The following is a 14751-nucleotide window of genomic DNA, read 5'->3' as shown; positions in this document are numbered from 1 at the left end:
TAAAAAGGGAGGAGTAAAGGCAGTGAAATGGAGAAGGGTTTACGAAAACGGCACTTTACCGGCCAAAATGCTGACGTGTTAAAGCATCGCTAACACACTGGACCAAAACACACAGCCGGCTGCTTCCAGGACTGCGGCTGCCCTGCCTGCTGACATCCCAGCTGATGAGTGACTGTGGAAGTCGTCCTGGTGGCTGATACTCAACAGTCTCTTGACTTTGGCCTTGCAGGCAGATGATTACAAGGTACTTCTGTCTCATACATAAAGGGCATCAGACTTTCCTATCGGACCCGCATAATCAGTACCTGTCACCTTGAAGGGGAAGGATGAGGAAACTCGAGATGACTAGAAACCAAACAGAATCGTCATGTGATGTAGTCTGTGCTTACTGGAGTCATCTCCTGGACTAAAGGAAAGCACCTGCTGTCTAGTAAGCATCTACTGTGTGCATCGTCTTCGCCAGGCCCGTAACGTTCACGCTTCTCATTTAATCCTCACAACAGTTCTGCATGGTAAATATAATTTTCTTCATTTTACAGACCACAAAAGCAGCTTAGGGATGGTTAAAGGGATAAAAATGATAGCATCTACCTCATAAGACTGCTTGAGTATTAAATGAAAAAAAATACACGTGAACTATTTGACACACAGTACTCGCCTCATAAACATGAGCCGCAGTAATGAACATCAGCCCTAGTAATACTCCTCCAGCATTTACGCTACTGCAAGGCAAAGTGAGGAGGTCTTCTCATCATCCCCATTGAGCGATAAATGAAACTGCTTTCACTGAGTAGCTCTGTATGGTCAATACTGGAACCACCCCTTTCACTAGGCTCTTCTGGGCCCCCATGTTTCTGTACTGGACAAAGCTCATAATGGCTCCATTTTGTTCCCAGTGAAGTAACTTTACAATGGAGCCCACACCTGTGAGGGTGAGGAAAGCCTGGAGCAGCAGCCCCGGCTGCAGCCAGAACAAGCCTGGCATCAGAAAAGCACGACAATAGAAAAAAAAGTCTTTTCAACAAACGGTGCCCAGAAAACTGGATATCCGCAAGCACAAGACTGAAACCGGACTCTCAAATTACACCATACCCAAAAATTAACTCCAAATGGATCAAAGTTAAAGGTGAGACCTAAAAAACTATAAAACTTATAGAAGAAAAATAGGCAAAAGTTTCATGACATTGGACTTACCAAAGATTTCGTGAATATGACACCAAAAGCACAGACAACAAAAGAAAAAATAAATTGGATTTCTTCAAAAGTAAAAAAAAAAAAATATTATGCAGACTACACCATCAAAAGAAAGTTTTCTCTACAGAATGGGAGAAGATATTTGCAAACCATCTATCCGATAAGGGACTGATATTAAGAATATATACAACTCCTACAATGCAACGACAAGTATAAAAAGTGGACAAAGGACATCAAGAGACATTTTTCCAAAGAACAGATAGCAATGGCCAACAGACACATGAAAAGGTGCTCCATATCAGCAGTCACCAGGGAAACGCAAATCAAGCCACAGTGAGAGTCCACCTCACACCCATTAGGATGGAGACTTTTTTTTTTTTTTTTTTTTAAAGGTAAATAACAAGCGTTGTCAAGAATGAAGAATGAAGAAATCTGAAACCCTTGTGCACTGCTAGTGGGAATGTCAAATGGTGCAGCTGCTGTGAAAATCAGTAGAGCAGTCGTCACGAAATCAATCACAGAATTTGCGTATGATCCAGAAATGCCATTTCTGGGGACAAACCCAAAATAACCGGAATCAGGAACTGGAACAGAGATTTACACACCAATGTTCATAGCGACATCATTTACAGCAGCCAAAATGTGGAAATAACCCAAATGTCCCTTGATGTTTGAATGAATAGACAAAATGTGCACACATGCAACGGGCTTTTGTTCAGCTTTAAAATAATGAAATTCTGATACATGCCACAACAAGGATGAATCTTAAAAACATAGCGATGAGTGAAATAAGCAGAAATGAAAGGACAAATATTGTATGATTTTACTTATATGAAATAACAAATTCACAGAGACAGAAAGTAGAATAGTGGTAAGTAGGATCTGGGGGGGAGAAGGATGGGAAGTTATTACTGAACAGATATACAGAGTTTCAGTTTGGGATGATGAAAAAGTCCTGGTGAGAGAAAATCATGATGGATGCACGATAATGTGAATGTGCCTAGTGCTACTGAATTGTACACTTAAAAATGATTCAAATGTTCTGTATATCCTACGAAAAAATGCTACATGTATACAAACGAGATGGGAAAGAACATTTAAAGGTTTGCAGTTCTTATCTTTAGGGTTTGGAATTACAGGCTGTTTTCTTCTTTACACTTTTTCTTATTTTCCACATAATTCACTTTGAAATGAGAAAAAGGTGTTTAAACTGTTGTACCCCCCCATTGGGATAATGGTGGAGGTGATAAAATACTTCATCAAGCACCAATTTTTATTTTCTTTTACCTTTTTTGGCCACTCCCAGGGCAGGGCATGCAGAGGTTCCTGGGCCAGGGATCAAACTCAGGCCACAGCAGCAACCTGAGCCATTGCAGTGAATGCCAGATCCTTAAGCCACCGAGCCACAAGAGAACTAACTCCAAGCACCAATTTAAAAAGTGTCAATAATGATTTTCTCCAGAGTAAATAGGGAGTTTACTTTAACACTATGCATTGAAAATAGTTAAAACTAGTCTGAATGTCAGAGAAACAATTTTGATACTTTTTTGGCAGAGGCTGACTTGGAAGAGTTGGAGTTCTCTTTTTTTTCCTAGATGATTATTTACTGTGTCAGCAATAAACTTTAAATTACCAATATATACCGAAGATAAGATCCAGCTTCTTAATCAATTCAACAAACAGCTGAACGTTCAGGATGTGCTGGACCTGAGCCATGGTGCTCAAAAAAACCCTTGTCCTTTAACCCTGAAATACAATGGAGTCATCCTGATTGAAAGCCCTCTCACCCTTTCCTAATATCACTTCCATGCCTGTGGGCAACCATGGTTAATAATTTGGAGTATATGCCTCCAAACCTTTTTCAGTGCACCATATAAAAATAGTCATTCTACAAATATGGTTCAAAAAATTACATGTTGGAGTTCTCCAGCATTGTCCCTGCATCAGGCTTGGGTTGCTGCTGCGACAAGGGTTTTGTTTGTTTTTCCTTTTTAGGGCCACACCTACGGCATATGGAAGTTCCCAGACTAGGAGTTGAACTGGATCTGCAGCTGCCAGCCCACACCACAGCCACAGTCACACCAGATCGGAGCCACATCTGCAACCTACATCACAGCTCATGGCGGCGCCAGATCCTTTAACCCACTGAGGGAGGCCAGGGATCAAACCCACAACCTCAGGGATACTAGTTGGGTTCTTAACCCCCTGAGCCACAGTGGGAACTCCTGTGGTGAGGGTTTGATCCTTGGGCCAGGAACATTCACATGCCATGGATGTGGCCAAAAAATAATTCCTTTAATTAAGTAAAAAATTACTTTTTAAATTCCACACTTACTGACATCTTCCCATGTTACTAGTTTAACAAAGTATATTTATTATGTATTCAGCCATTTCCTCACTGATATGCATTTAAATTGCCCACAATTTTTTGTGCAATTACAAAAAAGATACAATAAAAACCCTTGACTATTTATCCTTGTAAGCCCCTGTAACTATTTCTGAAGCACGAATACCTAGGAGGGAAATTGCTGGATCATGCCATACTCTTTTAATTTATGCCATTTACTTGTATTTTATAATCCTTGTGAACCACCTTAAATCTTTCCTGGAACAATGTATAAACACATAGGGTGGGGATTTTACTTTCAAAAGACACAAAACTGAAAAAAGGAACTTTGTGTCTTTTCAAGAAGCCCACAGAACTGGAAGCGGGTCAGGAATGCCTGGTGAAGGCCCGGCAGAAGGATTTCAGTTTTGTGATCCTCTCTCTTCTTTCTACCTTTCTTCTTCTTTAGAAAATAGAAAACCATCTTGGACAACCAGCTATAGCGCGTACCAACAAATAAAAAGAAGACATTCTGGAGTTCCCGCTGTGACACGGGGGGTTAGGACCCTGATTACAGATGCCTGGGTTGCTGTGGAGGCATGAGTTGAATTGCCGGCCCAGGGCAGTGGCTTAAAGGATCTGTCACCGCCACAGGCGCAGCGTAGATCACAGCTGTGGCTCAGATTCAATCCCTGGCTTGGGAACGTCCATAGGCCACAAGTGTGGCCACCAAAAAAAAAAAAAAAAAAAAAAGCTGCCCAAGAATCCCCAAGATCCCCATTGCAGAACTGTTCAGACCACACACTGTTCTGGTGAAGAGTACAGCCTGGAGTCAGGGCGCCTGGATGTGAACCCTGGTTCTGATACTTAGCTGTAGATGTTGGGCAAGTTACTTAGCTTTTTAGCGCTCCAGTTTCTTCATCAGTAACGTAGGAATAGTAACAGTACCCACCTGATACAGTTGTCATGCATCACTTCTTCTCTCCAAGTTTAAAAATACCTTTCAAAAGAAACAAGGAGGAAATTAACTTGCTAAGATTATATACCTTGTAGCAGTTAAAAAAAAAAAATCCCCAGAGAAGTTAAATCATCCAAAATGAGGTTGGGAGAGGGAAGACGTGGAGGGGAAGACACTGATGAAAAACTCTGGCTCCCGTCCTTCAGAAGAGGGTGAACTGTTGAGGGAACAGCACTGTGAGGAGGAAACTAGCAAAACACAGAGGAGGAAAGACCATTATGAAAGAATATTCAAAGTACTTTTAGGAAATTCTCTGGAGGGAAGTAGGAAGGCAAGCGTCCTATCTCATGGTGAGGCAGAAAGAGAACTGGAGAGCAATCAGAGAATGGAGTTTTATTTCTAAATCTGACACTGGTATCACCTTGGTCAACTGACCGCACCTGCCTCAGCCTCATTTTCCTTAAAATTATCTCCATGCACTCTACTCTCTTCAGCTCTCATAATCTTTGATTCTAGCAATCAGTACTCCAGTTCAGGAGATCTGATACTCACGGGTCCTTCCATGAAGACACATGAAAGTCTATAGCAGGCAAAGCCCCTCCATCAATGAGGCAAATCAAGGGAATCCTAGAAGGCTGGTTGTGGAATTGGGTTCTGAGGGCTCTGCTCTCTAGGGAACAATTTGGCTTAGTTGTCTCTTTCAAAGTCATGGAATCACAGGATTGCCCAAACTGGAAAGTACCCTGCACCCTCATTCTGCAGGTTCAGAAAAGTCAAATGACCTGGCCAAGGTCATCCAGCAGAATATGGCAGAGCCAGGACTAGAGTTTGCCCACTGCCTCTGCTGTCTGTAAATGCAGGGGCTCAAGGGCTAGAACACAGCAAGTGTGCCCTTACATATGACTTTTAATTGAACAGTGTCTTGGACACAAGCAGGGCTGGGGCTAGGGTAAGGTAAATGGGGCACTGGTGTCAGGAGCAAAATTAAAGGCGGAGCATAAAAAAACTCAGCATTAAAACACAGTATCTTTAATGCACTACTAAAAATTAAAAATCCATGAACAAAATACACAATATAACATTTTTAAATAAAGACAGAATTGGGGAGTTTCTGTCGTGGCTCAGTGGTTAACGAATCCAACTAGGAACCATGAGGTTGTGGGTTCGATCCCTGGCCTCGCTCAGTGGGTTAAGGATCTGGCATTGCTGTGAGCTGCGGCGTAGGTCACAGATGAGGCTCGGATCCCGTGTTGCTGTGGCTCTGGCATGGGCCAGTGGCTACAACCCTGATTAGACCCCTAGCGTGGGAACCTCCATATGCTGTGGGAACAGCCATAAAAAAGGCAAAAAAAAAAAAAAAAAAAGACAGAATTGGGAGATTCCTGATAGCCTAGCAATTAAGGACTCAGTGTTGTCACTCCTGTGGCTGGGTTTCCACCCCTGGCCTGAGAACTTATGCATGCTACAGGTGCAGCCAAAACACACACACACAGACTGCACTTGTTCAAACCTGCCTCACCCATCTCATCCAAATCCTTGCCCTGGTTCCAAAGAAATTCTGTTTACAAAAGGCGACAAGCCATGGCCATAGTCTGCACATTTGACTGTTTAAAATATTTCACTAAAACATTAATCTCCATTTCTGAACTTCCTGATGCCCCTTAAATTTTGTACCTGCAGGAAATGCCTTATTCTCTTGTCCCTAGTGATGCCCCTGCGCCAGACAAAGACGGTCCCTGTCCTCAGGTCCAGGTCACCAGGGTTTCCTCACCTGGCCTCAAGGGAGTCTGCAGATGGGTCCTTGGGATCCACGAATCTCCTCAAATTATAGGCAAAACATTGTGTTCACAAATCTTTTCCTGGGGAAACTTTCATGGGGTCCCAAAAGGACCCTTAAAAGATGAAGAAGCCTTGCCACAGAATGAGGCAGGATGTTTGCTTCTATCACAAACCCCCCACTCCTGATTTTCCCGTCTTCTCCTTCCTCCTTTATTAGTCTTCCTCCATAAAATGGCATAAAATGCAACTCTTTAAGAGAAAACTTTCTCACCCACGTGTAAACGACTTGATAACCCAGGGCCCTGTTTATGCAATCAGCTCAAAAGCCTTGGAACAATGATAGGAGTCGCTTAAGGTAGCAATTCAAGCACTCGGAACAGGCTTTAGGAGGCATCTTCTAGGTCCTTCCACCTCAAACCACGTCTATCATCACCCCGCGTCCTGGAGACTTCCCAACCCTTCCCTGGTGTGTCTCCCCACCTCCGAAAGGCCACAGCCAACACCCTCCACAAGTCGAGATACTTAAGTAAACACCTGCTGAAAAAGAAACCCTCTCTGGCGAGAGAGCAACTCGGCCAAGCAGGCAGCCCCCGCCCCCGGGCTTCGCGCGCCCTGGCCTCGGGCAGGTGCCCGCTCGTGGGCAGGTTCCGGTCCCCCGCAGTCGGGACCGGAAGTGCGGGGGCGGCGCCTGCGCGGGGGCTCACGGGAAGGGGCGGGGCCGCGACACCTTCCAGCTGCGCGGCCCTGATTGAAAGCTGGTTAATGGCGCCCCGCTTCAGGCCGCCAGAGCTGCAGCGATCGAACTGGCAAATATTTACTTTGGAATCCGACTGACTGAAAATATTTGGTTGGAGCCAGATGCGTCGCGTGTCTGTCCCTGAAATATTAGCTAAAGGAGTGATTTAGGAAAATAAAATGGTGGGTGGGGTGCCCGCCTGGCCGGGCTGTTTACTTTCCTCCGGCTCCTGCGGAGCTAGTGGAGCTTCTAACAATCCCGGAGGGAACGTGAACAGCTGGGAAGCAGGCCAGAGCGGGAGGCCGAAAAGCTCGGTCTTGGTTTGGGGTGGGTGGTTGTACATGAATCAGAGATGTGGAAATTACATCTTCCCTAAAGGCTCTTCGTAAGGCTCTCAAAACAATGGACCCTGGAGACAAATTGTGAAGTAGTTATATGTTTAGTCCTAGAGTTCATCTAAAATAAAGGCACGGCGCTAGTACTTGGGACCCTATCGGAAATACTGTTTTCTGAGCAGCTTGTCTGTCCTGGGGTGTGGGTGAGCCAGTTCATGCAGCTTAAGGCTGAAGGAGATGCTTACAATGTGCCTGGCACTGTGGTTAACTCTACCGGCCCACTGTCTAGCAATTCTCACAACTAGCATAAACCCAGAATGCGTTATCATCGGCTACAAAAATGTGGAATGACTTACCCAAGATCTCACAACTCGCGAGTGGCAAAGCAGGGATTGAAACTCGGAGGGTCTGACGTTCTCCACCCTTCCCCTCCCTTTAAGAGCTTGGCTGATGGTGAGGTGCATCTGGGGCCTGCAAGTCTACAGGTGAGGGGAATGAGACTCCTGCTGCTGATTGGGAGGCTTTGTGTGTCTGTGGCTAAAGATAACCTCTTTTATTGATCTTTGTTGATATCACATGTGAGGCTGGGAGGTGCTGCTTGTGAGGAAAGTAAAGCTTAAATGTAATGAAAATAAGCCTCTAGTAAAGAACTTTAAAAAAAGTGAATATTTGATTTATTTTTCAAATGTAAAAAGAATGCAAATTATACGGGGGGGGGGGGGGGACTCAAGTGAAATTCTTCACCTCTCAAGGGAAGAAACAGAGACTCAGGAGGTAAATTGAGTACCTGACACCCATTACAGATTGGACTCCCTTTCTCCAGTCATTGTTAACATACTCTTAAACCAGAATCTTTTGGGAGTTCCCTTGTGGCTGGCGAGCAGGCTAAGGATCCCTCATTGTCACTGCAGTGGCTCAACTTCCGGCTGTGGCTTGGGTTCCATCACTGGCCCAGGAACTTCCACATGCTGCAGGCTGGCCAAAATAATAAATACGTAAATGAAGGCGTACATTTTTTTTTTCTAATTAAACAATGATTTTATTGCTTGAGTACAACCAACAAGTTTATGTGGGCAGGCCAGAGGCTGTGGATGACTCATATTTCCAACAGAGGGGAAGGACTCTTTTGGTCTTCTAATATCTACCAACTGGTGAATATGACTCGCAATCAGAATTAGATGGAATTAATCTTTATCCTTTCTGTTCCTTTCAAGATGCTTTCCAGCAGCAACAGCTTTGTTAATTAATTAAATGGTAGAGCTCTTCAGGAAGATCAGGAGCAAGTCCTTTGGACCCAAGAATTCTCAAGATTTTATTGGCTGTCACAGTACTTGTAGGAGTTCCCATCATGGCTCAGCAGTTAACGAACCCGACTAGGATCCATGAGGATGTAGATTCAATCCCTGACTTCACTCAGTGTGTTAAGAATCCAGCATTGCCAAAAGCTGGGGTGTAGGTCACAGACTCAGCTTGGATCTTGCGTTGCTGTGGCTGTGGTATAGGCCGGCAGCTGCAGCTCAGCCTCTAGTCTGGGAACCTGCATATGCCTCGGGTGTGCCCCGAGAAAAAAGAAAAGCACTTGTCAAACCCCACGTGAGTCTTTCAGGCTCACACCGATTTGTGAGGGAGTCAGGTCCTTCTTTGCCAGTTTGTAGATCTGCTCCTGCACATTGTCAGATGTCGGCTTCAGGCAGGTGGGAACGCTGTGGGCAGGAGGGCAGAGCAGACTGAGACAGGCCCTTCCTGGAGCGGGCATGTGACCCATGATGGGGGCAGTCAGGCAGTGAAAAAGCAAGATGAGACTTTTTAAGAGGTTACATTCAATCCAATAGTTCCTTTGAGAAAAACTGATTGTTTTTAATTGAACTACTCATTTTTTTCTAGATCTGATTCTGTGTTAACAGAAACCATGTGACATTAAATTAGTTACCCGAATGTAATTTCCAGATTCTCAGTTTCTTAGCCTGGAAACTTCCAAATCATCCTAGTCCTGCCTCACTTTTGCTGCTCACACCTTCCTCAAAACTTTCAGCAACTCCCCTCTATACTGAGATGACCACCAAGCTCTAGCCTGCCACTCTCGGCATTTCTTGATCTGTCCCAGCCTAACGGGAAGCTCGGGTAAGAGAACGGGGAGAGCTTGAGATCTAATTCCCTCCCTGTGGCCGAATAACTGAGGGAACTTCCTTTCTCTGTGGATTTAGTGCCTTCATCTGTAAAATGAAGGTGCTGGGATCAGTGATTCCCTGGCCCTATAAGTGGAACATTCTAGGCATCTGCCCCTCTAGCATTTTTTCCTGCGTCTCCCTTTCATTTACTCTGTCCTGCATCCCCAGTGCTCCCAGGACACTGCACGTTCTCATCCCTGCCTTTCCGCCTTATCTGGAATGTTCCTCCTCCCCCTTCTCCTTTGACCAATTTTTTTGCTTAAAGACTCCAATATCATGCCATTGTGGCTCAGAGGGTTAAGGACCCAACCTTGTCTCTGTGAGGATGCAGGTTCAATCCCTGTCCAATGGGTTAAGGATCCAGTGTTGCCACAAGCTGCAGGGTCACAGGTGTGGCTTGGATCTGACGCTGGTGTTGCCATGGCTGTGTCGTAGACTTGCAGCTGCAGCTCCTAGACACGGAACCTCCATAGGCTGCAGGTGTGATGATGAAAAGGAAAAAAAAAAAAATACCATCTCTCTCCTAAAGCTTTTCCTTGATTTCCTTGGTGGGAAGTCATTTATTCAGTCTAGCAAATGCATAACTTAGTATCTAACCCTCCTTTTGAGCACAGAGCTATATTCGGATCATGTATATACCTCCAGAGTCTAGGTCATCTTGTATCCTCTCTAATGGCAGGCAAAGAGAAGGCATTAAAGAGCAGCAGGTAATAAATGTGCATTAAATGTTACCTTGTGTTAACTACCAGCAAGTAGTCTATACTTATTAAATGTGAGCTATACTTTGTTTAATGATGATAATAATAGTTATTTCTTGAATGAGTGAGTGAATGAATGAAATATATCGCAAACAAGAAAACCCATGAAGAGACCATGTTGTGTTAGGCTGAGTCTCTAGACATAAAGTAAAAGAACACAGATTCCCTGGAAACATCCAGGAAACTGAGCTGATATTCAAGGTCAGAATTTCTAGCTGTGCATTATAGACATGTTTGAAGTGGAAAGAGCCAGGAGTTCTCGTTGTGGCGCAGTGGTTAACGAATCCGACTAGGAATCATGAGGTTTCGGGTTCGGTCCCTGGCCTTGTTCAGTGGGTTAAAGATCCGGTGTTGCGGTGAGCTGTGGTGTAGGTTGCAGACACAGCTCGGATCCCACGTTGCTGTGGCTGTGGCGTAGGCCGGCGGCTACAGCTCCCATTGGACCCCTAGCCTGGGAACCTCCATATGCCACGGGAAGTGGCCCAAGAAATGGCAAAAAGAGAAAAAATAAATAAATAAATAAAAATGGAAAGAGCCATAGTTTTGAGTGGGTAGTCTATGTCAACGTTTAGTCTCAGCACCATGAAATTCTCCATTCTTTCTGCTACGATAAATATCCTTATATATTGAGTACCTTAAAAAAACAAACTCTAAAAAAAAAGTCAGAGCTCCCATCTTGGCTCAGCAGAAAGGAATCTGACTAGCAGCCATGAGGATGTAGGTTCAATCCCTGGCCTCATTCAGTAGGTTAAGGATCCGGCGTTGCCGTGAGCTATGGTGTAGGTCGCAGATGTGGCTCAGATTCTGTGTTGCCGTGGCTGTGGCGTAGACCAGCAGCTGCAGGTCTGATTTGACCCCTAGCCTGGGAACCTCCATATGCCATGGGTGTGGCCCTAAAAGACGAAGGAAATAAAGGAAGGAAGGAAGAAAGAAAAAGAAAAAAAATCAATCTAACCAAAAGTGCTGTATAAATAAATTTCAAATTCAGTGGTCAACCACGTTGCTATTGGCAGCTATAGCTCCAATTCGACCCCTGGCCTGGGAACCTCCATATGCCTCAGGTGTGGCCCTAAAATAGCAACAACAACAACAACAAAATCAGTGGTCAAATGGCGAGCTACCTCAAGTATTTCAGTACCTGCAAGATTACTGTTACAATAAGTTCTGTTGAGAACAGAACCCTCCCCAATGAAGGCCATCAGCCGCTGCATGTGCTGGGGAGTAAAATCTGCACCTATGGGATCACCTGAGCCTGTCAGGAGGAAAAGGCACTTGACCATGAACGCATCGCAGTACCAGGCCTCACCTTGGCTAAGGAGAGGATGCAACATCAAGACCCGGGGCCACGAACAGAAAATCTTTCAAATACTGCCTTTCTTTCCGTTCTTCTTTCTTTCTTTCCTCCTTTTTTTTTTTTTTCTTTTGATCCAAAACGAATACAAAATTATATAAAATTGAAACACTGCAAACACAGCACATGCAGTGAAATCTCCCCAAATTCCAGCCCACTTCACCCCGTCCCCAAGTATCACTATGACATTCCGGCCCACATTCCTCCAATTTCGTCCCCTACATACACTAAAATTACTATACTTAACACAGATTTGTTTCATGTCAAATTCTGGGCCTTACAATATACAGTCCGTGATTCTGCTGATGGGCTTTTACTGATATTCCACGATTTTATTTTTTTTATTTATTTATTTTTGCTTTTTAGGGCCGCACCTACGGCGTATGGAGGGTCCCAGGTTAGGGGTCCAATCAGAGCTACAGCCACTGCCCTACACCACAGCCACAGTCACACTAGATCAAAGCGGCGTCTGCCTTCTACACCACCGCTTGCAGCAACACCAGATCCTTAACCCACAGAGCGAGGCCAGGGATTGAACCCCAAACCTCATGGTTCCTAGTCAGATTCTTTTCCACTGCGCTAGGACGGGAGCACCATTCCACGAGTTTAAGCTGCTCTGATGGACACCCTCACACACAGCTCCTGCTGCTTGAGACCCTGCTCTCAGGTCAGATCTCATCTTCAAAAGCCGTGGAGGAGGAACTTGATTTAGTTCCGTAAATGTTTTAGCGATAACGGCAATCCGCAGTGGAGCCGTTTCAAGGCAGATGAGATAAAACCATTCTTGGGGAAGGAAGGAATCACCCCCCACCCAACTGCGAAGGAAGGAACCTCCCAAGAGGCTCTGGGCCATCCCCCCCAGCTCCTTTCATTCCCGAGTTCCCTCAGCAACACCTGGAAGGCATCATCGCTTCCATCCGTGTGTGTCAAAGGCACAAGGTGGAGGCATTTGCATCTGTGAATTAGAAGGATGACAAGTCCCGGGGTGCATTTGAAAAGTCCTTTGTAATTAGGGGAAGGGAGGTGGGTTTGGGTGCTGGCTTCACTCCGTCTGGCAGCCCAGCCCAGGCTCTGAGCCTGAGGCTCCTCTGACAGCCTCTGGCATCCTTTGCATCCTGGCCAGAGAGGGGGCCTTTGACAAACTCCTTGAGTGGGGGGCTTTCCTTTGTCCCTGGTCGGGGGCCTCCAAGCTTATCAGGGTCTGGAATGAGGTAAAAGATTTACTGCTGCCTACTCAGTGGGAACGGAACTTCTGTGTCTGTGGTGAGTGTTGTAAAAAGGCCACTCTCTCAAAGAACCTATACCCCTGTTTTCTTTTTCTTTCTCTCTCTCCCTTTTTTTTTTTGGTCTGAGTCAGGAGATTTCCTCCTTCTTTTGGTTCATGAGGATTTAAAAATACAGAACCCTCCCCGCCCCTCACCTCCAGCACCGCCCCCGAGCCTCATGCCCAGCTCTAAGCCAGCATCATAGTCCTCTACCAGGACTAGGTCAGCGGGCATGAGACGTTCTCTGACATCCACGAGACCCAGGAGATGGCAGTGGGCTTTGTCTGGAGGATGGTCAGTGGGACAGACTCGCTCACGGGCGGCAGTGCCACCGCTGAAGGCTGGAGGGCAAAGGGACAGAAAGCCAGTCATCACTGGTGTCCATATGTTACGAACCATCCCTTGCAGGAAACCAGCTGGCAAAAGAAGCCCACAAGAAGGACGTCAGAGGTTACATGAAGTTAGAGTTCCCTGGTGACCTAGTGGTTAAGGATCTGGTGTCGTCCCTGCTGTGGCTCGGGTGCCACCCCTGGCCTGGAAATTTCTGCATGCCTGGGTGAAGCCAAAAAAGAGAGACTGCATGAAGTCAAGTCAAAGGGAAACTTAAGGAGCAGAGACCAGAAAGATGATTAAAACCTTTTATCACAGGAGATGCAGAACAAATCAAGCACATCCTTGCTAATTTCAAAACCTGTCAGTTCTTCATTGGTGAAAAATGAATCCAGATGGCATGGCCACTCTGCTGGACTGCTATGAGGATGGTGTGACTGCATATATGATTTTCTTTAAGGATGGTTTAGAAATGGAAAAAATGCTAACAAATTTGCCTGTTACTGTGTATGTCACCGTCAATCATAACTGGCTGGCTGCTGCTTCTCATCTACACAACAACTAGGACTTAGAAAAGTGGAACTGGAGTTCCCATTGTGGCGCAGAGGAAATGAATCCAACTAGGACCCCTGAGGTTGCTGGTTCAATTCCTAGCCTTGCTCAATGGGTTAAGGATCCGACGTGGCTGTGGCTGTGGTGTAGGCCAGCGGCTACAGCTCCGATTAAACCCCTAGCCTGGGAACTTCCATGTGCCATGGGTGTGGCCTTAAAAAGCAAAAAAAAAAAAAAAGAAAAGAAAGAAAAGAAAAGTGGAGCTGGTGGTATCTTGAGCTCTTCTTTATTTTGACATTGATTTTGTGTGTGTGTGTGTGTGTGTGTGTGTGTGTGTGTGTGTGTGTGTGGTATTTGTTGTGGTTGTTGTTTTGGTTTGTTTTTTGTTTGTTTGGGTTTGTTTTGTTTTGTTTTGTTTTGTTTGCTTTTTAGGTTCCCAGGCTAGGGGTCGAATCAGAGCTACAGCTGCCAGTCTACACCACAGCCACAGCAACACAGGATCTGAGCCAGATCTGCCACCTACACCACAGCTCTCGGCAACACCAGATCCTTAACCCACCGAGCGAGGCCAGGGATTAAGCTTGCATCCTAATGGATACTAGTCCGGTTTGTTAGCACTGAGCCACAGAGGGAACGCCCACACTGATTTTTCTAGTTTTTTGTTTTGTTTTGTTTTGGAGCAGAGGCATTGTTTTGGAGGGGAAAAAACATGTCATGCAGGTCATCCAAAAATAAAATGCATTTAAACAAAACCAAAAGCAGAACCATCCAATTTGCACTTCTCCTCCAACCCTCTCCAGCTCACTCTCCCACTTCACAGATAAGGAAACTGAGGCCAGAGGGTGAAATAAGTGGCCTGCAGCTGTACACCATAAAAATAATAGAACTTTTAAATTCCGGAAAATCACTGCCTTTTAATTAGAACTTTAATCAGAACCTGTAGAACCTGCCTATTAAAGGGTCCTTGTCTTGAATGCTACGGAGAGATTTATCAACACA

At 45.3% G+C, this 14751-nt stretch overlaps 1 long non-coding RNA gene and 1 pseudogene across 5 annotated transcripts in view; one reads left to right on the top strand and one right to left on the bottom strand.

Annotated features, from left to right (window-relative positions):
- Positions 1-7833, bottom strand: part of LOC110260382 (uncharacterized) — a 43660-nt gene extending 35827 nt beyond the window's left edge. For 2 of the 5 annotated variants that reach the window (XR_014844795.1, XR_014844794.1), the window contains exons 1-2: positions 6792-6934; positions 4473-4520 (exon numbers count right to left, since the gene is read on the bottom strand). This is a non-coding gene — a long non-coding RNA (uncharacterized LOC110260382). Of the gene's footprint in view, positions 1-4472; positions 4521-6791; positions 6935-7684 lie in introns of those variants that run through there. The other 3 variants (XR_014844793.1, XR_014844792.1, XR_014844798.1) reach the window with 2 other exon arrangements.
- Positions 7834-11363: 3530 nt separating this feature from the next.
- Positions 11364-13765, top strand: LOC100627999 (translationally-controlled tumor protein-like; annotated as a pseudogene).
- The last annotated feature ends 986 nt before the right edge of the window (positions 13766-14751 follow it).

Source organism: Sus scrofa, chromosome 4 (genome assembly GCF_054392235.1).
Source record: "Sus scrofa isolate SSC_HxYL_T2T_F1_AM1 chromosome 4, Sscrofa_HxYL_maternal_Yorkshire_Landrace_v2.0, whole genome shotgun sequence".
In the NCBI taxonomy this organism is placed as follows: Eukaryota; Metazoa; Chordata; class Mammalia; order Artiodactyla; family Suidae; genus Sus; species Sus scrofa.
This window is presented reverse-complemented; position numbering and strand designations above follow the sequence as displayed.